Raw genomic sequence first — 23,455 nt, forward strand, 5'->3', positions numbered from 1 at the left:
AGTTGTTATCGGTTCTCTCTCACACATAAACATGTTTAGATATAAGATTATTAGATTAGATTATTACAGGTTAGCAGCATCACGGGTCATTAACGACGTTGATGAGTGTTTGCATGAGCAGGTCAGAGAAGACTCCAGGACTGAGACCTCCTCTTCCTCTCAGCGTCCCTCCTTCCCACCTACAGGCACCAGCTGGGTAATGTGGGAGGAAGAGAAAGACGAGGAAGACGAGGAGGGGGGGTCACGGTGAGCTGGATTAGAGACAATCAATTAACTGTGGAGGAATTGGGAATGGGAAGAGGACAGGAAGATTCAGAGAGAGAGAGAGAGAGAGAGAGAGAGAGAGCACGGATAAGAGAAAGGACACTGTAATGTCAATGGTCTTGGTCTTTCCTCTTCACCTTCACCGTCGCCAGCACAGAACTGTCCTCCTGAATGTGGAGACGTGGGTCAGAGGAGAAGAGAAACAGGTCCAAGTGTCTTCTGATGTATTTTGTGTCCGTCCTGACGAGTTTGACGAGTCAGTAAAACTGTTGTCGTCCAGTTTCCATCTCTCACATCACACTTCACCGTTTACTGCTGGAAACGTTTGAAATCTTCCTCCGATGGTCAAGTCATACAAAGTGAAGAAGGTTCTATTTTACATTTTGTACACAGCTTCACTCTTTCTCTTTCCTGTGAGGAAACTGACAACAGTTTACATTAAATCACAAATAACACACACACATACACACAAACCCACACAGCAGTGCTCCTGGGGGGGGGGGGGGGGTTCCTTTGTCTCTGCCCTGGTTCCTCGTGACGAGGCAGGAAAACGCCACAAAGGGCCGATAATTAGCTGAACCTCTCAGTTCAGCTGCTGGGAATCGAACCCGGGAGCGGAGCCACGACACGTTCCATTTTCAGAGATGGTGGGCGGATAAAAGAAGAGAGAGACAGAAAAGGAGATTAAGACGGGGAGGAGGACAATGTGAAAGGTAAAGTGAGGACGAGAGTGAGGAAGAGGAGGAAATCAGATGGAACAATGGGAGGAAGATCAGCCCTGACTTCACCCCATCGGGTTGTGAGCCTTGACTTTTTACAGTCCACGTTACAAACCTGGTGTCTCAAAGGTTTTATGGACAAAAGACTTTTCATACAGACATAAAACCAACGTCCTGTTTGGACCTGAGATGAACTCCCTGGTAACGAAATGAAAAACTGTAAAGAACAAATAATTGTTAAAGAGCCAAATGGGAAAAGTCAAACACACTCACTCACATTTAGGTTTGTGAGCAAGGAGAAGAGGAGAAGAGGAGAAAAGAAGAAGAGGAGAAGAGGAGAAGAGGAGAAGAGGAGGAGAAGAAGAGGAGAAGAAGAGGAGAAGAGGAGAAGAGGAGAAGAAGAGGAGAAGAGGAGAAGAGGAGAAGAGGAGCAGAAGAGGAGAAGAGGAGAAGAAGAGGAGAAGAGGAGGAGAGGAGAAGAGGAGAAGAGGAGAAGAGGAGAAGAGGAGAAAAGAAGAAGAGGAGAAGAAGAGGAGAAGAGGAGAAGAGGAGAAGAGGAGCAGAAGAGGAGAAGAGGAGAAGAGAAGAAGAAGAGGAGAAGAGGAGAAGAAGAGGAGAAGAGGAGGAGAGGAGAAGAGGAGAAGAGGAGAAGAGGAGAAGAAGAGAAGAGGAGAGAGGTGATGCTGAGGCGAGGAGGGAAAAGAGAAAGGTCCGGAGGGCTGGAGGGAGAAGTGATGAATGAGAGTTAAAGGAAAGGAGAGATGAGGTGAGCAGAGGTAATGAGGAGAGAAACACTAAAGTACAGATGATTAAAGAAAAGGAGGGAGGAGGAAACGAGTGGAGGAAGGAGGAGAAGAAGGAGAGAGGTGGAGATCCAGATAACCAACTTCAGAAAGAGACATTTTTAAACATTAAAATGTAATTTCTACAAACGATGGAGAGACAAACACATTAAAAGAACATTTACGTACCTGGAGAAAAGAGAGAGAGAGATTCTGACATTAAAATAAGACAAATCATGATATGAGAGATCGGGAGAAAAGGAGACGAGCAGTTTGCATTAAAAGAACATTTCCATTTCCAGGAGAGGAGAATAAACAAACATAGAAACAGAAAGGAAGAGGCAGCGAGAGGGAAAAATACCAATAAAGATAATAAAGAGACATTTAACGTCTCCGGAGCAAGAGGAAGGAGAAGGAGGAGAATCTGAAACAGATGATTTCTGCTTCACACAGGAAAGAAAGTGGAGCTGCGTAAGATGATAGAAAAACATGAGTCGTCATTTAGGTGACACTCTGGTTTTCTGTCACATGACCCTGATGCAAGGAGGGAATCTGCAACACAACATGAACACGGAGGAGAGTGAACGTGACCCAGAGCTGATTCAGGAGAACATCTCAGGACAAAACCAGGACCTCTGGTGGAGACAAGTCTGTGGTCAGAGAACCTTCAACCATTAACACAAGAATCATGATCTGAGAAACGGTTTCATTCTACAACACAAAACAGATAATCCCAAAGGTGGACGGAGACAGGAGCTGCTGCAACTCAACATCTGCAAAGACCTGGACCCGACTGACCTGAGTCTGGAATAGTGACGAGTAACTAATTGTTGTGACCTTTAATTAACAGGAGAGTTTGGTGGCTCTGCTCAGACTTCCTGAGCTGATATAACCCAGATGTGCAGATCCAGTGTATGTGTTTCCTGCCAGTGTCTATGCAGATGTGTTCCTCTGTCAGAAGCTCAGGTTTGAACAAAATCCAGGAACTAGAGAGCGAGAGTGCTTCTGCTGCTCGGTGTGCAGAATCAACATCATCATTAAAAACCTGCTCGTGTCTGGAATCACTTCACCTGAATTTAACCTCGAGCAGAAACCTGCCACAGCTCCTCGTTACGTTTCCCCGAGTCGCTGATGTGAACCGCCGCTTAGTTCAAACGACTTCCTGAGCTGCATCAGTCACAACTCACACAACAACACTGTGGCTGAACCTCCACTGGTAAATAAGTGAGAGACTCAACAGAAGATCCAGTCACTCAGAGCAGCTCCGGTGTCTTAGACTGAATCTCTAGATCGTTAGTCGACAGATGGCTCAGACATTTGAGGCAAAAAGTTCAATAAACACCCAACACAATATTTGATAGAGGTTTAAATTAATAATATATAAGTTCGTCCACCGGGGGTCTCTCAATCTGAACGCGACAGATTCCAAGTGACAGCCAGTCGGTCGCAAATTATATTCATGATACGTAGGTCCAGCTGCTTTTAGACATTTTAATGAAGAATTGTTCCATCTTAAATCTTTGATCATATCTTCAATCACATGTTAAAGAAACTTATTAAGACTGAAAATGCATCTGATCAAATCCTGACCGGACCTGAATCTCGCTGCAGCGCGTCGACACAGGAGAAGAAGAAACTTTCTGTTCACTGAAGCGTTCAAACTCCATGTGAATCCTCTGAGCTGGTGTGAACCCGCCTGTGGTTCAGCTCCACGTGTGATGGTCCTCAGAGGAGATGTTGTAAAGCTGTGATGAAGCTAAAAGCTCCAGCGAGGTTTCCTCCTCACTGAAGTCGGCCCTGGATGCTCCGGTGCTGTCAGGCTGCATTCACACATCTTGTGGGATCTCTGCACACATCTCACTTCTAAATATGTGGAGAAATAAAAACCCAGCGTCCTCCTTCAGTTGTTTTACATGGTTTTTCAACAGGTGAACATTTCACTAGTCTGTGTTCAAGGTCACTCAGAGGACAGTTTACTGTTTCTACTCCCAATGACACGAAGAAGATATGACGTTAAGGGAAGACTTTGGGAGGAGTAGCCGGTCTGTCTCCTGAAATCTCTCCTTCTCTTACTGGTGTGGCTGCGGTACACTGGAGGAACACTGGTGGTACTGGGACGTGCTCCACTGGCACTGGTGGTCCGCACGCTGCTGCCTCCTCACGTTCATGACTCAAGGTACTGACATCAAATTAGAACTTCATGTCACAGGTTGTGGAAAAGCAGGATCCAAAACCAGGAGCCAGTAAAATAACAAAAGACTGAAGAAACCAAATCAAAGCTCGATCCAACAACCAATAGAAACACGTCAAGATGAACCAGGGCAGAGTGCAGTACTGAACTCTGAACACTAGGAGGCAGGATGATGAACACAGGTGAGACACAAGAGGAACAGGGGCTGTCAATCACAGGGGACAGGACAAGGACAGGAAGTTAAGGTACAGACACAAGGAGAATAATACCAAAATAAAACAGGAAATGGAAAACACAATGAAACAACAGCCAAACACAAGGAGACAGAGGTTAATGGTCATAAACTAAGAACAGAACCAAGAAGGTTCCAAAGGTTTGAATCTCTAATAATCATGTGACATATATTTATATCTCCTGATGTGTCTCTGTCTGAGGAGCTTTGTAGATGTGAGTGTGAAGAGAGACTCCAGGATCAGACCTGCTCTGAGTATCTGCTCCATCTCCTCACTCACAGATTATGTTGATGGATTTTGTTATTGAAGCAAATGTTTTTTTAAGCACTAATGAGATTTGTAATCAAATGAGAACTGGACTGATTCAAGAGGCTCCACATCAATAATGAATCTGAGCCTCTGAACTTCAAACAGCTCTTTGAGCTGGTGTTGGAAACTCTAACCTCCACTCCTCCCTCTCTCTTTCCCTCTCTACCTCTCTCCATCTCTCCCTCCGTCTCTTCCTCTCTCCCTCCCTCAGTCTCTCCATCTCTCCCTCTCTCCCTCCCTCTGTTTCTCCCTCTTTCCCTCTCCCCTCTTTCCCTCTCTCCCTCCCTCTGTTTCTCCCTCTCTCCATCTCTCCATCTCTCCCTCTCTCCCTCTCTCCATTCCTCCCTCCCTTTCTCTATCTCTCCCTCTCTCCCTCTCTCCCTCTCTCCCTCTCTCCATCTCTCCCTCTCTCCCTCTCTCCATCTCTCCCTCTTTCCCTCTCTCCCTCCCTCGGTGTCTCCCTCTCTCTTTCCCTTCATCGCTCCCCCCTCCACCTCTCTCCCTCCCTCCGTCTCTCCTTCTCTCCCCCCTCTTTCCCTCTCTCCCTCCCTCTGTTTCTCCCTCTCTCCCTCTCCCCTCTTTCCCTCTCCCCTCTTTCCCTCTGTTTCTCCCTCTCTCCATCTCTCCATCTCTCCATCTCTCCATCTCTCCCCCCTCTCCCTCTCTCCCTCCTCATGATCAGTTCTCTCCACGAGATGAAAGATAACCTCAGTGCTCTTTCTCGTGATCAAGCCGTGATCTGAAGACCTTCCAGTGTTTCTCTCTCCCTCCCTCCCTCCCTCTCTCCCCCCCCCTCTTTCCCTCCAGATGATCAGTTCTTTCTTTTCTCTCCGTGAGCTGAAGACCTTCCAGTGTTTCTCTCTCTCGCTCTCAGGCTGAAGTGTTTATCTGTTTCGTGCTTGTTATCAAATCCTCTCAGAGTCTCACTAGATGCTGCTGCTGCTCCAGTCTGACCTCATCCAGACAGTTTGATTACACCGAGAGGAAGAATCTACATCAGGGGATCAGGTGATCAGTCAGACATACTTCCATCCACCAGCTTCCAAGTTAACCAGGTAAGCGTGTGCATCACATGTCCATCACATGTGTGGTAACATGCAGGATGTGAGACGAGCTCATCCTCTCTGGTCTCCAGCTTCTCTTTTATTCGACCCCCCCCCCCCCCCCGTGTTCCCCGGAGGTTGTCTCACCTGAACACGACACATGGAAGCAAAGTGGAAACACAACTTTGCTGCTCTTCATCTCTTGTCGAGCTGATCAGAATTACAAATGACTGTTAGCACATCTGTGGATCTGCTTTCCACTCACACAACAATCCCCTCGTGATGGAGAACACTTCTAAGTGGGAGTGCTAAGTTCAAATCACATTTTGATTTTTGGACGCCTCTTGCATTACAATGCAGCTTTTACAAATCAAAAGAGTACTTACAATTCACTTTCAACTCGTCCTGAAAACCTGACTGGAACACTCTTAGCTTTGGGATTTGAGTCCCGACAACAGGATCCATTAACAGAGAGAGTGGAGGCGACAGAGTGCTGAATATCAACAACTTCACCAAACACGAAGCCGTCCCATGAGTGTGTCCATTAGAGCTGAAGCTGAGTGGTGAAGGCTCGAGGACAAGAACAAACTGGAAACCATCATCATGGTGGGAGAGATGAGACTTTACCTTCAAGAGGGCGACTGTGAAACCAGCATGACAAAACAGATAACTGGTATTAATGTTCTTCTGTGTAGAGATTGTGTAATGACCAAAGCGACGAGTTTCATAAATCACTATAACTTTATAATTACACTGCTGTCGCTGTTTAGTTGGTGTTGCCCCTTTAATTTGAGGCCGTGGGTCTGAGATGAAAAGGTCAACGAGGTCACGTCCATCGACTTCTGCTGCAGACGATAAACGACTCACTGATTTCTGGTTTTCCATCGTTGGTCCATCATCATCAAAGGAATTCGATCTGTGGGGTTCTCTGAATATCTCTGGAAGATTTTCAGGCTTCAAGTTCAGCCCATAAATCTGAACTCTGTTGAGAGCACGAGGAGGAGACTCTCTGGTTTGTGTTCTTGGCTCCGTGGGGATTCACACCACCGGTCAGGGACAGTAGAGGACATGTCAGAGGGACGGCAGATACTGTCTCTGAGATCACATGTTTTTTTTTATTGGAGACGTCCCCCCTCTGGGCTGCAGGACACACCAGCACACGTTCTGAAGAGCAAACCCACTTGCTCAGAGCGACAGATACGACTCTGCTCTGTTTGCTTTAACTCTCATCTTCTTTATCGTCTTCCTCTTAAACGATCATTTTATTACCTCGGCCTCCTGCTGGTGAAACTCACAGTGAACGTGCACGGACCTCAAACCGTTCTCCTCTCACATGAAGTAGAACTGGACCTCAGGGGACATGCAGGGTTTTAAACGAGTCCCTGGAGACACTCGGAGTCGATTCCACCCTGAAGCTCCCAGCAGCCTCGGAGTCAGGACGTTTACTTTACATCCACTTCACATGAATGTAAACCTGTGAGGAGACGTGAGGATCTTCTTTCCTGCTCTGGAGAGAAAAGAAAGGTTTGAATATAAAACATCGTTCTCTGATATTTCAGAGATGATCTTTTTTTTAATGATGAGTAATATGTCACACGTGTGTTTACTGAATAAATGAACCTGATGATTCTGCTTCTCACAGCACGAGACCCCTGTTTCCCAGAGTCAGCTACTTTTCTTCATCAGAACTTTTCATTAATCTTCACACTCATCATGAGCTCTGTGACAAAACAATACAGAGATTAATAAATCTGAGGTTATTCATTTCATGCAGAACAATCAGACGCCCTCACCCTGCTCAGAGGAGTCTGTGTGTGTTTGTGTTCCTTTGTGTGTGTCCTTCTATCCCACTCAATTCGAGTGTGTGTTTGAGTTATGGACATGTTTATGCTAATGTGTGTTTATATTGTTTAGTTTCATAATTTATGTCTATAGCTTTCATAACCACTGATGAGCTGAAAAGAAGTGAGTCCATGTGTGAGTAAGGTGTGTGTCCTTTTGTGTGTGTGCCACACTAATCACAGTAATGACTTTTATGGCTCCTGATAAACAAGTTTCATCACATGTGGGGGTGCAGACAATTGTGTGTCGATTGTACCACAGAGGTGATTTCCATTGCCCAAGATGAGCATAATAAAATGTCAACATGTCCATAAATCCTGCCTGTGTGTGTGTGTGTGTGTGTGTAGGTCTGGATTACTGTTGCATTGGGCTTTTATGTTGTAGAACTAACGCTGATGGTGGTACATTAAATAAATTTCACAACAGCTTCTCATTTTATTGTGTTGCTGTGACTCGTGTGTGTGTTTGTGCAGCTCATGCAGAAAACAGCTTGATCCATTGACCTGCAATTAATTATCTTCTCTTTTCTTGGCCTCCTCACAAAGCTGTGACACAAAGTGACACAATCAGTGACACTTCAGATGTCGCGCTGGTTCCTGATCCCTGAAGTCTCTCTGTGGCCATTATCATCATATCGATACCCCCCCCCCCCCCCACACACACACACACAGCCCTGAGGATGGGTCTGACTGCTCCATTATTATTCTGCTACAGGGGGGAAATACTTATTTACTTTCTTTAACCAATCACAGTGGTCATTAATATTCTGTGCAAAGAAGACGCTACAAGAAAACGTATAAAATTATAGGTCAACTGTTTGGTTGGACGATTTAAAGCTGTAACACAACTGTAACACAACTTCAATGTTCTGGCTGAATCTAGAGGGTTGTGGATTTTTTGAAAAGAGTAAAAGTGACAAACAGTGACAAACCTGAGCGTGCTGAGGTGAACGGCATTCTGGGACTTGAGAACCACTTTATTCAAGTGCCTGCCTCGGAACACGCATGTAATGAGGAGACTATATCACAGGTACCCAGGGGGACATTTTACATTCCAGCTTCATGAAATATTAACAGCATCATATGCAGGTGAGCGACCCACACGTCTCAGACACGGAGGCACCGGAGAGGAAGGACGGCCGCTGACATTCTCCTGAAAGAGGCTCAACCGCTGCTCTCATTAAATATTTCACTGTAAATCAATGAAGAAATAACATGTTCACGTCTCCAGCCGCAGCAGCAGCTCTCTGAGGAGGCACTCGAACTCAGCCGGGCTTGAACTCAACCGTTAAGATGTTGACGTGCGAACACACACAGGAGCCGTCGGGCGGCTTCCGTGTTTCAGCCGCTCGGATCTGAAATATTCATGTGTTTGTTCACAGGTAAATGTGAAGAGGACGGGAGGCAGGAGGAAACCAGAGGAGACAGGGACACACACGAGAGGACAAACTGTAAAGAGCAAACAGAGGAAGTAAGAACAGAGGGACAGAGAAAGAAGACAAGGGACGAGGCGATGAAGAGGAGCGAGGCTCAGAAATGAGAAGAAGGTGATGAGACCTTATCCGATCTTTCTTTTAGTTGTACTCTTTTCTTTTTAAAACACACCTGACATGTGCTGGTGTGTGGATTCATCAAACAGTCCTGTGGACCCGTCAGGACGGACTCTATAGAGGATGAGGGGGTCGGTTAGGGTTAAGGTTAGGCTCACTGCCCCCCCCCCCCCCCCCCACATACCTGATACCTAAAGGATCTGCACTGTAGGATCAATAAAGTATCCATCCCTCTCTTTACGTAAACAGAACCTCCTCTGAGAAACAAAGGGTGGAGACACAGTGCTGATCAAAAAGCCGAGTCCAGCCTCCTGGTTTTCCTGGTTGCAGGAGAACCCGTGTGAGAAGCTTGTCTGAGCAGTGACAGAGGAGCTCACTGCTGCTTGGATCTGAGACAACCTGCTGCCAGATGATCTCACAGACACGTCGCGTGAAGCTGAAGAGACAAGTCTTGTTACAGAAAACGTGTTCAGCCGTGGAGGAGATGAGACTAACAACACACACTTCAGCTGCCTGCAGATCAGAAGGTGTGTGTGTTTTGTGTCAGTGAAGCCTTCAGTCAGTGACACTGTGAAACAACCCAGAGAGGACGGAGGCAGCATTCAGCAGAGAGGAGATGAAGGAGCGAGGAAGACGAGCAGCAGCCATGTTTGTAGCGCTGAGGAAAATAAACCAAACAACAGTGCAACAAAGTCTTAACAGCCATTGAAGTGCCACTCCTCACACACACAGACACACACACACACCCTCTGCAGTGCCCGTCCTGTGCGGTGCAGTGTGTCTTTGAGCTGCAGGGTTTTGTCGAGTGGAGGAACTGAAGCTTCACCTGAGCTGCTCTGATGATCTGTTGTCAGCTGAGTCACATCTTCACTGCAGAGAAAAGACCAACACACAGCTGGAGGCACTTTAGTTCAGCCCCAGTATCACACACACACACACACACACACACACACACACACACACACACACACATTTCTACCCTATACAAACAGTCACTTTTTGATTCACTGAGGAAAGTGGTCTCTCCCTGTTGGACCCTATCATTTGTCATATCAGCACATGAACATGTTTCCAGTGAAGAAGATCAGCTCATGAGTTTAAGTCGACTTGGTTCATGTCACGTCTGAAATATCAAACTTCTCTGAACTCCACGTTGTAGTTTCCAGAACAGAAGAAGGTGAAACTGAGAAAAAACTACTTGTATTTCAATCTGGACGAGAAAACAAGTGAGTGGATTAATATGAAGTTCAAGTGTAATAATGAAGTCGAGTCTACATAATAGATTCATTCAATGTGCTCAAGAAATTTACATAGAAATAAAGAAATTCATAATAAATTTAGTCTGTAAAGCGGGAGTAAATTTAAATTTGTTATTAATTATTTGTCGGAAAGTGGAAACTATAAATAATCTAAAGTTAAAATGTTTTTTTCTTATTATAATATGAGACCCAGTTTCCCTCTGAGATGAAGCTGCAGGTAAATGTCAGGGTGGAGGAGGCAGAAAGGAAACCTTCACTAATGTGAAGCTTTATTAAATATTCATCAGAGCAATATCACAGATGAATTAACCAGTGCAGCCCATCTCATTTTAATTTGCAACTCATTTTCATACATACTAATAGATATTTATAACTGGTGTTTAACGGTATCGCTGTGAGATTTGATGTCACATAATGTTATCATGGAACCCTGACAACTGACTGAAGATCACTGACCGTCTGTCACTGACTGTAAACAGCTACAGTCGATTGTACAAAGCAGCAAAGCAGCATCAGTGAATCAGACCAAAAACCAGAGGGTAAATAAAGATGGCCGACGCGTCTCCACCTCCCACGATCCAGAGCTGAAGCTGTGCTGGAAAAACACGCCCCTTTGACCAATCACAACCCAGTCTCAGCTGTCAATCAAGTCAGATAACTCACTATGATGTCACTCATTAGAGCGCAAACCTTGTCTCATGTCGAGCCACATTTTAATTTTTAAAATCCAGATGATTTGGATCTGCACCAAAATTACAATACTCAGTAAATATCAGTCTTCTAAACAGTTTTCATCGAGATTCATGAACGATTCTGTGAGAATTAAATTAAACAACCACCAGGGGGCGAGTGAGATGTTAAGGCTTCACTTTTGGGAACAACCTTCAAAATACAGAGGAAAACTCAGTGAAAAGTTTTCATATACAAATTAGTTATTCACCTGAACCTGTATGGTGCTTCTTTATTACCCAGAATTCAGTGCGGTGAGGTTGAACGTATCCTCGGGTTCATGGAGCCGAACTCTAACGATGGATTGAAGTCTCAGCGAGAGACAGAGCGACGGCAGAGCGACGGCAGAGCGACGGCAGAGCGACGGCAGAGCGACGGCAGAGCGACGGCAGAGCGACGGCAGAGCGACGGCAGAGCGACGGCAGAGCGACGGCAGAGCGACGGCAGAGCGACGGCAGAGCGACGGCAGCAGCAGCTAATAACACAATCATTATTCAGAGCTGCAGCTGCAACGGGATGTTTAAGCTCATTTCTCTTCCGGCATTGATTATAAACACTAAATGCTTAATTAGGAAAACACTAAATGTTAATGTTTATCGATTTGCAGATTTACAGTAGAGTCATGGCTCTCTCTCTGCAGCCACTTAGGAAATAAACAGTGTGCTGATAACGATGGGGGAAATATTCAAGATCACAGAGCTCATTAAAGTGTCTTTAAATAAATACACTCAACATTACAAATGAAGGTTATGACTATGATGCAGTACTGTGTGTTTAACACTTTAATGAAACCCTTCAGGGGGAGGAGCTGCATCACTCGTCTCTCTGATGAATGAGGAGTTTCTGATGATGACGATTGGCCTTTCACTTCAGATCCAGCAGGAGGCGCTGTTTTCAGCTAACACACTGATAAGAGTCCAGGTTTGTTACCTGCTCATCAGAAAACACAGAGACAGGAGCTGCAGCTTCAGATAATGAGGAGGATCCAGATGAATCCAGATGAATCCAGATGAACCTGGGTTTTACAGGTGATGAGAAGTGTGTGTTGCTCCTTCAGCCTCAGGCCTCTACAGCTGCATGTGCTCATGAGGAGAATTAGAAGATGAGCTCATGTCACTTTCCTCTTGTATGATTCCGAACATTGGTTCATCAACAGTTTGGTTCCAGATGTAAAAAATCCCATTCATTTTATTATCAGTTATATTATTGTTTCATCCGAGGGAGACTAACCATCGTATGTTCTCGTGTAGAAGCCTCAAGTCGGCAAGAAATCAACTGTGTTAGACAAAATGTGTTTAACTCACAATGTCAAGGAGACGTACGACACTACCCACAATCCTCGGGGTGTAATGACAATGTCTCTGATTGGTGGAGCTCACTGTTACCCTGAAGATCAGATGGTTCTGTGTCACGTTGGTTTCTCCTTCTGACCGGCTGCAGCTTCTAGAGATCAGGAAATCTATGAAAAGTTTAAAATGATAAGGTTGAATAAAACGGAGCAGCTGGGAATTATTAGAGAGGTATTGTTCACAAAGGTTTATGGGTTGTTGGTTCCCTCCCTCTGATTCACAGTCTTGTACCTTTGGCTCAACAGAAGCATTGTTTCAAATCCATTCAAATAAATGTGGTGGGAGGAGCTTCATCAGAATCTGAAGGTTGTTCCAGAGCCGAGGAGCTGCTGAGGAGAAAGACCTGCAAACATCTGGGTGTGGAGATGCTGCAAGGGGTGAGATGTGTGTCGGGGTGAGATGTGTGTCAGGGTGAGATGTGTGTCAGGGTGAGATGTGGTTCGGGGTGAGACGTGTGTCGGAGTGAGATGTGGGTCGGGGTGAGATGTGTGTCAGGGTGAGATGTGGGTCGGGGTGAGATGTGTGTGTCGGGGTGAGTTGTGTGTCAGGGTGAGATGTGGAGAGACACAACTTCCTCCAGTTGCTTTCTCTGCATCCCATTCACAGGAACATCATCAGCTGAAATCCGAATGTGTAACAGACGTAAAGAACGTTCACTTATAAAATAAACATGAGTCACAGCCTCGTGAAGATAGACTGGCCTACATGCAATAAGTGATGAGTGCACTTTCCTCCAAGGCATAAAGAAGATGTGTCCTTTTGAAAAGTTTTGGAAGAACGCTTGGGGGGGGTCGAACGCACACACATACACACACACACACACACACACACACACACACACACACACACACACACACACACTCACACACACACACATATTAATTCAGTTTTTCTCCTCCTAACCCAGTTGCTGCCGGCTCCTCCTCCAGAAACTGGTTCATATTATTGATTTTAAACCTATATCTCACTTCTACTGTTCCTTCACATTTGCCTGCAGCAGGTCTGTTAAACACTTTTCACTCTGAGTCGAGATATAACTGAAAAAATTTACAAATCCCGACAAATGAGCCGAGCGTTCCGAAGAAATGAACTGACTCTCAGGAGACAGATTTCCCCTCTGAGCCGAGCCCGACTGTCACACTGCTCCACCGGAGAGCTGCGTCTGAGGCTTCACACCAAAACACACTCTTAAAATGATTCTCCTCCGAACCCCCCCCCCCCCCAGTCAAACACATTCAAATCAGGCAGATGAAGAGGAAGTGAAGCTCCAGGACGTCGCTCGGACGGAGAGTGAGTCAGACTCTCGGGTGAAGTGTCTGCGTTTAGTGATCAGGGAAATCTGGATTTAATACGTTTTGAGAAAACAAATCATGAGCTGATTCGAGATTTAAGAGAATTCTGGTGATTTTTTCCTTATTCAGACTCTGACTCTGGTTTAATGTTTATTTATAATTGGACCAAAGTCAGATTCACATGATGTTCAGTTTGTGAGAAGACACATTCTATAGGGTCGGTCGACTTCTTCTTGGGCTGAATTCAACATCAACACAACTCGAGCTGAGACGCAGACCAACAACAATCTGAAATACAGAGTTTAAGTTTTGTGATTTGTTTCACTAAGTTTTCTTCAAAATCTCTAAATATAATTTTCTTATATATTAAATGCTGTGTTACCAGCGACTCTAGTGGGTTTGGATTCGGTGAAAGATGTGAAAGATGATTAATCTGGTGCTTGGACCCAGGATGTGGTAAATTTATAACTAAATAAATAAAGAAACGAATTATCTAACATTTCATATGAGGGTGAATAAGAATCTCACAACTACAAATTAAAAGAGAGAACATTTTACAACAATAGAAAAAAACCCAGGATGCTCTGACATGACTAATGGCTCTGTTTAACACCTGCGTACAAGTTGAGTGGGAAGAAGAATGTGACAAGAGGGAATAAATTAATCATAATGCAGAACAGCAGAGATAAACACAGAGAGAATAATGAAGTCTGCTGTGACATGAAAGACTCTCCGGAAGATTTTATTTACTTCTTCTTTCAGCAGTTTTCTAACAGATTGAAAATTTTTATCTCAGATTGTGGGTGAACCATCTTGGGTTTACACTGGACTCAATGAGGCCCTATCTTCATCTTCTTCCTCATCATCATCATCTTCCTCATCATCATCATCACCATCCTCCTCCTCCTCCTCCTCATCATCATCTTCCTCATCATCATCATCACCATCCTCCTCCTCCTCCTCCTCATCATCATCACCATTATCATCATCATCATCATCATCATCATCATCATCATCATCATCATTACATCATCATCACCTCAGTGTGGAAGCTCCTTCTGTTCAAAGCACCTGATTCATGGACTGTTTCCACAGTGTTCACTTCCTGCTGCCGACTATTCCTCTGCTCACTTTAGATGTTGTTTCATTCTCATTTACTAAATTGTATTTGTTTCTCTATAAATCTCTTCTTGTTTGTATGTAAGTGTGTGTGTATTTATTTGTGTGTGTGTATGTGTGTGTTTGTGTGTGTTCATTCAACAAACCTGCTGAGATCCATGTTTGTAGATCCTGGTTCTCATCATCTCATCTCATGTGTTATTTTAAACATGGTTTCCCTGAAGCGCGACTTCCATCACCTGCAGCACTTCACATGAATATTCATCACAAGTCTCATGAGAAGAGAAAATATGTTCATAAGTTTGATGAATTTATTTTCGTCAAACTTATGACTTTGCTTCTGTCTCTTTAATAAGACTTCAGCTCTGCAGTTACGTCACAGACTCCTCCCCCCTGCACTACCTGACCTTTGTCTTAAGGATCTGACACAATCTTGTTCTTGACAAAGATAATATTTTATCATAACTTATCTTTACTCTTGCAGAACGACCTCTGAACTTTGAACACTGATCAGTTCACGATCATATTCAAGCAGCTATTTCACAACCAAGTCTCTTGTCTGTGTGAACTTGTTGCTGCCAAATGACTTTTGACCAGTTATCAAATCCAAGGCTTGAATTACTTTTTACAATCGTGTCCTGACACACCAGAGAAACCAGGAAGCATCTGTTCCTCCCTGAAGAGACGCAGGCTGAAAACCAGACGATCACATTCACCTTCCAAACCAAACTGAACCAAACCAGACCAAACGTCCTGAGCGAGTCCAGCTACAGGAGAGAAGAGTCAAACTACAACCTGCCGACGCTCCACACACTGACCGTGAGTTTAACAAACACCTTGACTCAGAGGGGAAGTGAACCTCAGTGAAGTTCATGGAGCTGTGACTGACTGACTGTCTGTTTTCAGCTTCACCTGGAGACTCAATGGCTTCCAGATTAGAAGAGGATCTCTGCTGTCCCGTCTGCAAAGATGTCTTCAGAGATCCTGTTCTTCTGTCATGTAGCCACAGCTTCTGTAAAGACTGTGTGAAGAGCTGGTGGAAAGACAAAGAAGTAAAAGAGTGTCCACTTTGTAAGAGAAGACATTCAAAGGAATTACCATCTAACCTGGCGTTGAAGAACCTGTGTGAGACCTTCTTACAGGAGAGAGATCAGAGCTCTTCACCTGCTCTCTGCAGTCTGCACTCAAAGAAACTCAGACTCTTCTGTCTGGACCATCAGCAGCCAGTGTGTGTCATCTGCAGAGATTCAGAGAAACACACCGGCCACAGATTCAGACCCATCGATGAAGCTGCACCACAACACAAGAAGCAGCTTCAGGAAACTCTGGAGCCCTTGAAGAAGAAGTAACTGAGTTTTGAACGTGTTAAAGTCGAGTTTGAACAAACAGCAGAACACATTAAGGTCCAGGCCGGACTCACAGAGACGCAGATCAAGGAGCAGTTTAAAAAGCTTCATCAGTTTCTGGAGGAGGAAGAGGAGGCCAGGATGGCTGCACTGAGGGAGGAAGAGGAGCAGAAGAGTCAGATGATGAAGGAGAAGATTGAGTCTCTGAGCAGAGACATAACGTCTCTTTCAGACACAATCAGAACCACAGAGGACGAGCTGAGAGCTGAAGACGTCTCGTTCCTGCTCAACTACAAGGCTGCAGTGGAACGAGTCCAGCAGCGCCCCCTGCTGGATGATCCACAGCTGGCCTCAGGCGCTCTGATATATAAGGCCAAACATCTGGGCAACCTGAGCTTCAACATATGGAACAAGATGAAGGACGTGGTCTCCTACAGTCAGGTGGTTCTGGACCCAAACTCTGCTCATCCAGTACTCGTCCTGTCTGAAGATCTGACCAGTTTGAGACATGGAGAGAAACCGAAGCTTCCTGACAATCCAGAGAGGTTTGATTATTACGAGTCAGTCCTGGGATCTGAGGGTTTAAACTCAGGGACTCACAGCTGGGACGTCCTGGTTGGAGACAGTACTTACTGGTTCCTGGGTGTAAGAGCAGAGTCTGTCCAGAGGAAGGGAAAAGAAGAATCTGGATTATGGGGAATATTGTTCGATGAAGGTGAATACTCAGCATCGTCACCATCAGGATCATCTGTTCTCTCTGTGCAGAAGATCCAGAGGATCAGAGTGAAACTGGACTGGAACAGAGGAGAACTGTCGTTCTCTGATCCTGATACTAACAAACACATTCACACCTTGAGACACACTTTCACTCAGAAGATGTTTCCAATCTTTAGCATTGCAGCTCCCTTGAAGCTGTTACCTGTGAAAGTCTCTGTGACTCTGGATCAGAGCCGTTAGAGATAAAGATTTTATTCATCATCTTTATTTCTTCAAGAGAAACCTGCTGAATTTAAAAGTTAAACTTGTTATTCTAAAGCATTGTTTATTTCTCATTTTACTTCTCAATCATTTTTATTTCTCCTGTCGACTTTTCCATGTTTGTAAAAAGATTTGATTATTTTCTGATCTTTATCTTTAGTTTGTTTTTTACTTTCATGGAAAATGTTTTCTATCATTTAGATTTTGTGTGGATCCATGAAGTCGAGCAAACTGATGAAGATCCACATAAAAACACATTTATCAATAACAGCTGATCATTGTTCACATTCAACAAACTTTATTAAAACTCACACATGAGACCTGATTCATGTTAAATAACATAAAGTCTGTTCACATATGAAATAATCCAGCATATATGAACATTTGTCTTTTTGATGTGATGAAGCCAAAATGATTCTGTCTGTAAAAGTGTTTATTCAACAGCAGCCGAGTGATGTGATTTTAATATTGTGATCAAAATATTAAAAACTATGAAACAGAAACAGAGTTTTGATCTTTTTTAAGTTGAAATGTAAATATGAAGCCAAAATGATTGTGTCTGTAAAAGTGTTTTCATTCATACAGTAAAATGAATCTATTCTTCATGTTACTCTCTGGGACGCTCGGCCTCGTCTGCACCATGTGACTCTCACACAAGCAGCAGAAACCCATGTAGACCGGTCAGCTGGTTCCACCTGGGTCAGGGTCTGAAGCCCACCAGGACCCACTGTGCACAGAGACGACTGGTTTCACAGATCATCACATGTTCCTTTTACATTTCTCATCACGTAGAATCTGTGAAAAACATCATGACAGTGATTAAACAGCAGTTTGAACGTGTGCGGGTCCGAGGGAAGCTCACCTGGAGGCTGATGTGTTGGAACAGCTTCAATCCACAAAATGTGACTTTCAACAAACCTGCTGAGATCCATGTTTGTAGATCCTGGTTCTCATCATCTCATGTGAGGGTCGTCTTTACACCCGAGGTGGAGAGACTCCTTCTTATCCAATTGTCTTCAGGACAGAGGTCGGCTACAGCGTCGTTATCTCACCAGGCCAAACATTCATCTGATCCCACATTCATGAATTAAAGTCCACACAGAAAGGCCTTGTGAACAAATATGACAAAACTCCACGTTAAAGAACATTCACACCAGAACGTTGTTTATCTATTAGGACACTGGAGGATAAGAAGCTCCTTCATGTACAGGGACGTCTACGAGGACAAAATAACCTTTGTGTCTCAGGAGCCTTGAGAGAATTTGAGCCAAACAAATCATATGAAGACTTCACAGCTTCGTCCAACAGGGAGCTGAGAGGGAAATCATGAAGAACATCCAGATCTCCCAGGTCCTGTGGAGGAATGTGAAGCTGCAGTCTGAAGACATACGTCTGATTTCAAACCACATTCCTGAACCGTAGAGGCTGTGATGAGAGGACACAGTGAAGAGTTTCCTCTGGGTCACACACACTCAGAGGAATATACACATCACATCAGTTCTTTCTCTCTCACACATTTTCAGCATCCAATCAGAGGCCTTCATCAGACGTCCCATCTTCAGGCTCCTTCATCATCATCATCATCACCTCAGTGTGTAAGCTACTTCTGTTCAAAGCACCTGATTCAAGGACTGTTTCCACGGAGTTCACTTCCTGCTGCTGACTATTCCTCTGCTCACTTTAGATGTTATTTTATTCTCATTTACTCGTTTGTATTTGTTACTTCATAAATCTCTTCTGGTTCTGGTTTGTATGTAAATGTGTGTGTGTGTTTATTTGTGTGTGTGTGTGTGTGTGTGTGTGTGTGTATTAAAAGTCACCTCTCTGCACTGATTCACTGATACAGATATAGAACCTATGAGCCAGTCTCTGCTGTGTTAATGTTGTTTAGTGAGTTCACGTCACCTCATATTCATTAATATCACATCACTGTTTTCATATCTTGCTGTATAATGTTCTAAAGGATGAAACCTGGAAGTGTACCAGGAGAAAATTGGTCCTGTTCACTTCACTTAAATCTCTGTTTCCCACCAACACCAGTGTTACATCTGTAGATCATTGTTATTTGTGAATAATCATCTATTTTCACCTGGTACACTTTTATTTTACTGTTTTGTTATTTTACATCTTCACATTTAGCTTCAGTAAAGAAAAGCTCCACAGCTACTGGGCTACATTGAGGATGATGAATAAGAATACGACAGTATTATGTTGATTCTAATGTACTGTGTGTTATACATGTATTTGTATGTTTGTGTTTGAAGTGTCTTTGATTCTGAGAGATTAACATAACAGAAACAGATAATTACTTAGTAACTAAAAGACCATAAGGTGACGGTTCTCTCCTGGAACCGTCACCTTATCGTGGTGGAGAGGTTTGCGTGTCCCTGTGAACCTGAGGGCTGTGTTGTCTGGAGCCTTGTGCTCCTGGTAGGGTCTCTCATGGCAGAGTGGTCTCAGGTGAGGGGCCAGACTAAGAATGGTTAAAAAAAAACAAACTCAATGAATATCGAAAAAAGAGGAGATGGGACCCGGCCCGGAGGAAGCCCGGGGCCCCCGTCTGGAGCTAGGCCCAGACGGAGGGCTCGATGGCGAGCGTCTGGTGGCCGGGTTTGCCACAGAGCCCGGTCGGGCATAGCCCGAACAAACTACGTGGCACCCCCCCTCTCTTTATCTCATGGGCTCACCACCTGTGGGAAGACCCGTTGGGGTCGGGTGCGCAGTCACATGGGTGGCAGCGAAGGTCAGGGGTCTCGACGGACCAGACCCGGGCGGCAGAAGCTGGCTCTGGGGACGTGGAACGTCACCTCGCTGTGGGGAAAGGAACCGGAGCTTGTGAGGGAGGTGGAGCGCTATCAGTTAGATCTGGTGGGGCTTACCTCCACGCACAGTCTCAGCTCTGGTACCGTACTCCTGGATAAGGGTTGGACTCTATTCTTCTCCGGAGTTGCCAAGGGCGTGAGGCGCCGGGCGGGTGTGGGGATACTCATAAATCCCCGGCTGAGTGCCGCGGTGTTGGAGTTTACCCCGGTAGACGAGAGGGTCGCCTTCCTGCGCCTAAGGGTTGTAGGGGGGAAAACTCTGACTGTTGTTTGTGCTTATGCACCAAACAGCAGCTCAGAGTACTCGGCCTTCTTGGAGACCCTGAATGGAGTCCTGTATGGGGCTCCAGTAGGGGACTCCGTAGTTCTGCTGGGTGACTTCAACGCCCACGTGGGCAACGATGGAGACACCTGGAGAGGCGTGGTGGGGAGGAACGGCCTCCCTGATCTAAACCCGAGCGGTCGTTTGTTATTGGACTTCTGTGCTAGTCATGGATTATCCATAACAAACACCATGTTCGAACATAAGGGTGCTCATAAGTGTACCTGGTACCAGAGTACCCTAGGCCAAAGATCAATGATCGATTTTGTGATCGTGTCACCTGATCTGAGGCCGCATGTTTTGGACACTCGTGTAAAGAGAGGGGCGGAACTGTCAACCGATCACCATCTGGTTGTGAGTTGGATCAGGGAATGGGGGAAATTTCCGGATAGACCTGGTAAGCCCAAACGAGTAGTGCGGGTGAACTGGGAACGTCTGGAGGAGGCTCCCGTCCTAGGTATCTTCAACTCACACCTCCGGCGGAGTTTTTCTGGCATTCCTGTGGAGGTTTGGGGTATTGAGCCGGAGTGGGCGGTGTTCAAAGCCTCCTTTGCTGAAGCTGCGGCGGCTAGCTGTGGCCTCAGGGTCTTAGGCTCCTCAAGGGGCGGTAACCCAAAGGACACCGTGGTGGACACCGGTGGTCAGGGAAGCCGTCCGATTGAAGAAGGAGGCCTTCCGGGATATGATATCCTGGAGGACCCCTGACTCGGTTGCAGGGTACCGACAGGCCCGAAGGGCTGCAGCTGCTGCCGTGTCGGAGGCTGAGCAGCGGGTGTGGGAGAAGTTCGGAGAGGCCATGGAGAAGGACTTTCGGTCGGCACCAAAGTGTTTCTGGAAGACTATCCGGCACCTCAGGAGATGGAAACGGGGAACCATCCAAGCTGTGTACAGTAAGGATGGGACTCTGTTGACCTCAACTGAGGAGGTTGTCGGACGTTGGAAGGAACACTTTGAGGAACTCCTGAATCCGAATAACACGCCCTCTATGTTGGAGGAAGAGCTCGAGGTTGATGGTGTTTCATCGTCAATTTCCCTGGTGGAGGTCACTGAGGTGGTCAAACATCTCCGCAGTGGCAAGGCCCCAGGGATTGATGAGATCCAGCCAGAAATGCTAAAGGCTCTGGGTGTTGAGGGGCTGTCATGGTTGACACGCCTATTCAACATCGCGTGGGAGTCGGGTACAGTGCCAAAGGAGTGGCAAACCGGGGTGGTGGTTCCCCTGTTCAAAAAGGGGGACCAGAGAGTGTGTGCCAATTACCGGGGCATCACACTTCTCAGCCTCCCTGGTAAAGTAGGGTTGGGAGGGTTCGGCCGATCGTCGAACCTCAGATTGAAGAGGAACAATGCGGTTTTCGCCCTGGACGTGGAACTACGGACCAGCTCTTCACTCTCGCAAGGATCCTGGAGGGGGCCTGGGAGTATGCCCATCCGGTCTACATGTGTTTTGTGGATCTGGAGAAGGCATATGACCGGGTCCCCCGGGATAAACTGTGGGAGGTGCTGCGGGAGTATGGGGTAAGGGGGTTTATCCTCAGGGTCATCCAATCCCTGTACTCCCAAAGCGAGAGCTGTGTTCGCGTCCTCGGCAGCCAGTCAGTTTCGTTCTCAGTGGATGCTGGTCTCCGCCAGGGCTGCGCCTTGTCACCAATCCTGTTTGTGATATACATGGACAGGATATCGAGGCGTAGTCGTGGTGGGGAGGGGTTGCAGTTCGGTGGTCTGAGGATCTCGTCACTGCTTTTTGCGGATGACGTGGTCCTCATTGGATCATCGGCCTGTGACCTTCAGCACTCACTGGATCGGCTGTCGCCGAGTGTGAAGCGGCTGGGATGAGAATCAGCACCGCTAAATCTGAGGCCATGACTCTTAGCAGGAAACCGATGGATTGCTTACTCCGGGTAGGAAATTAGTCCTTAGCCCAAGTGAAGGAGTTCAAGTACCTTGGGGTCTTGTTCGCGAGTGAGGGTACTATGGAGCGTGAGATTGGCCGGAGAATCGGAGCAGCGGGGGCGGTATTGCGTTCGCTTTACCGCACCGTTGTAACGAAAAGAGAGCTGAGCCGCAAGGCAAAGCTCTCGACCTACCGGTCGATCTTCGTTCCTATCCTCACCTATGGTCATGAGGGCTGGGTGATGACCGAAAAGAAGGGATCGCGGGTACAAGCGGCCGAGATGAGTTTTCTCAGAAGGGTGGCTGGTGTCTCCCTTAGGGATAGGGTGAGAAGCTCAGCCATCCGTGAGGAACTCGGATTAGAGCCGCTGCTCCTTTACTTAGAAAGGAGTCAGCTGAGGTGGTTCGGGCATCTGGTAAGGATGCCCACTGGGCGCCTTCCTTGGGAGGTGTTTCAGGCACGTCCAGTGGGGAGGAGACCTCGGGGAAGACCCAGGACTAGGTGGAGAGATTATATCTCAACACTGGCCTGGGAACGCCTCGGGATCCCCCCGTCAGAGTTGGTCAATGTGGCCCGGGAAAGGGAAGTCTGGGGCCCCCTGCTTGAGCTGCTCCCCCCGCGACCCGACCCCGAATAAGCGGACGAAAATGAGATGAGGGGGGAAATGAACAGGACCGAGAGCATCGATTCAAAACAGAAGGTCCAAACCACATCGACTGCTCCGCCCCCTCTAACCAGTGCCTTCACTCCTCCAGGGCCATCTTGACAGCCAACAACTCTCCATTCCCAATATCATAATGTTGTTCGGCTGGTGACAATTTGCGGGAGAAAAGAGCACACGGATGAGCACATGGATGCATCTTCTGATCCTCAGCTGACTGCTGGGAGAGGATTGCTCCCACCCCGGAGTCCCATTCGTCCACCTCCACCATAAACTGGTGCTCTGGGTCTGGAAAGACAAGGATGGGACGAGACGAGAACCTGGACTTCAACTCAGTGAATGCTCGTTCAGCAGCAGAGGACCACTGGAAGGTGAGTTTCTGGGAGGTGAGATCCGTTACAGGAGCCGCCACAGAGCTTTAATGTGGATGAAATGACGGTAGAGATTGGCAAACCCCTAGAACTGCTGAAGCCTCTTCTGAGTGGGGGGGTTAGGCCAATCAGCCACTGCTTTGACCTTGGTGGGGTCCATCAGGATACGACCAGCCCTGATGATAAACCCCAAAAACGTTACCTCAGTGGCATGAAATTCACATTTCTCCACTTTCATGAAAAGCTGATTCTCCAGGAGCCTCTGGAGAACACTGAGAACTTGCTGAACATGCTCCAGTTCAGACTTAGTCTGGAGAACATCATTCACCATAGTCTGGAAGACAGCAGGAGCATTAGTAAGTCAAAAAGGCATAACCAGATACT

General features: G+C 46.2%; 1 pseudogene; it reads left to right on the forward strand.

Annotated features, from left to right (window-relative positions):
- Window positions 1-15,131: 15,131 nt before the first annotated feature.
- Window positions 15,132-17,098, forward strand: LOC133951290 (nuclear factor 7, brain-like; annotated as a pseudogene).
- The last annotated feature ends 6,357 nt before the right edge of the window (window positions 17,099-23,455 follow it).

The sequence above is a fragment of the Platichthys flesus genome, chromosome 4 (assembly GCF_949316205.1).
Source record: "Platichthys flesus chromosome 4, fPlaFle2.1, whole genome shotgun sequence".
Classification (NCBI taxonomy): Eukaryota; Metazoa; Chordata; class Actinopteri; order Pleuronectiformes; family Pleuronectidae; genus Platichthys; species Platichthys flesus.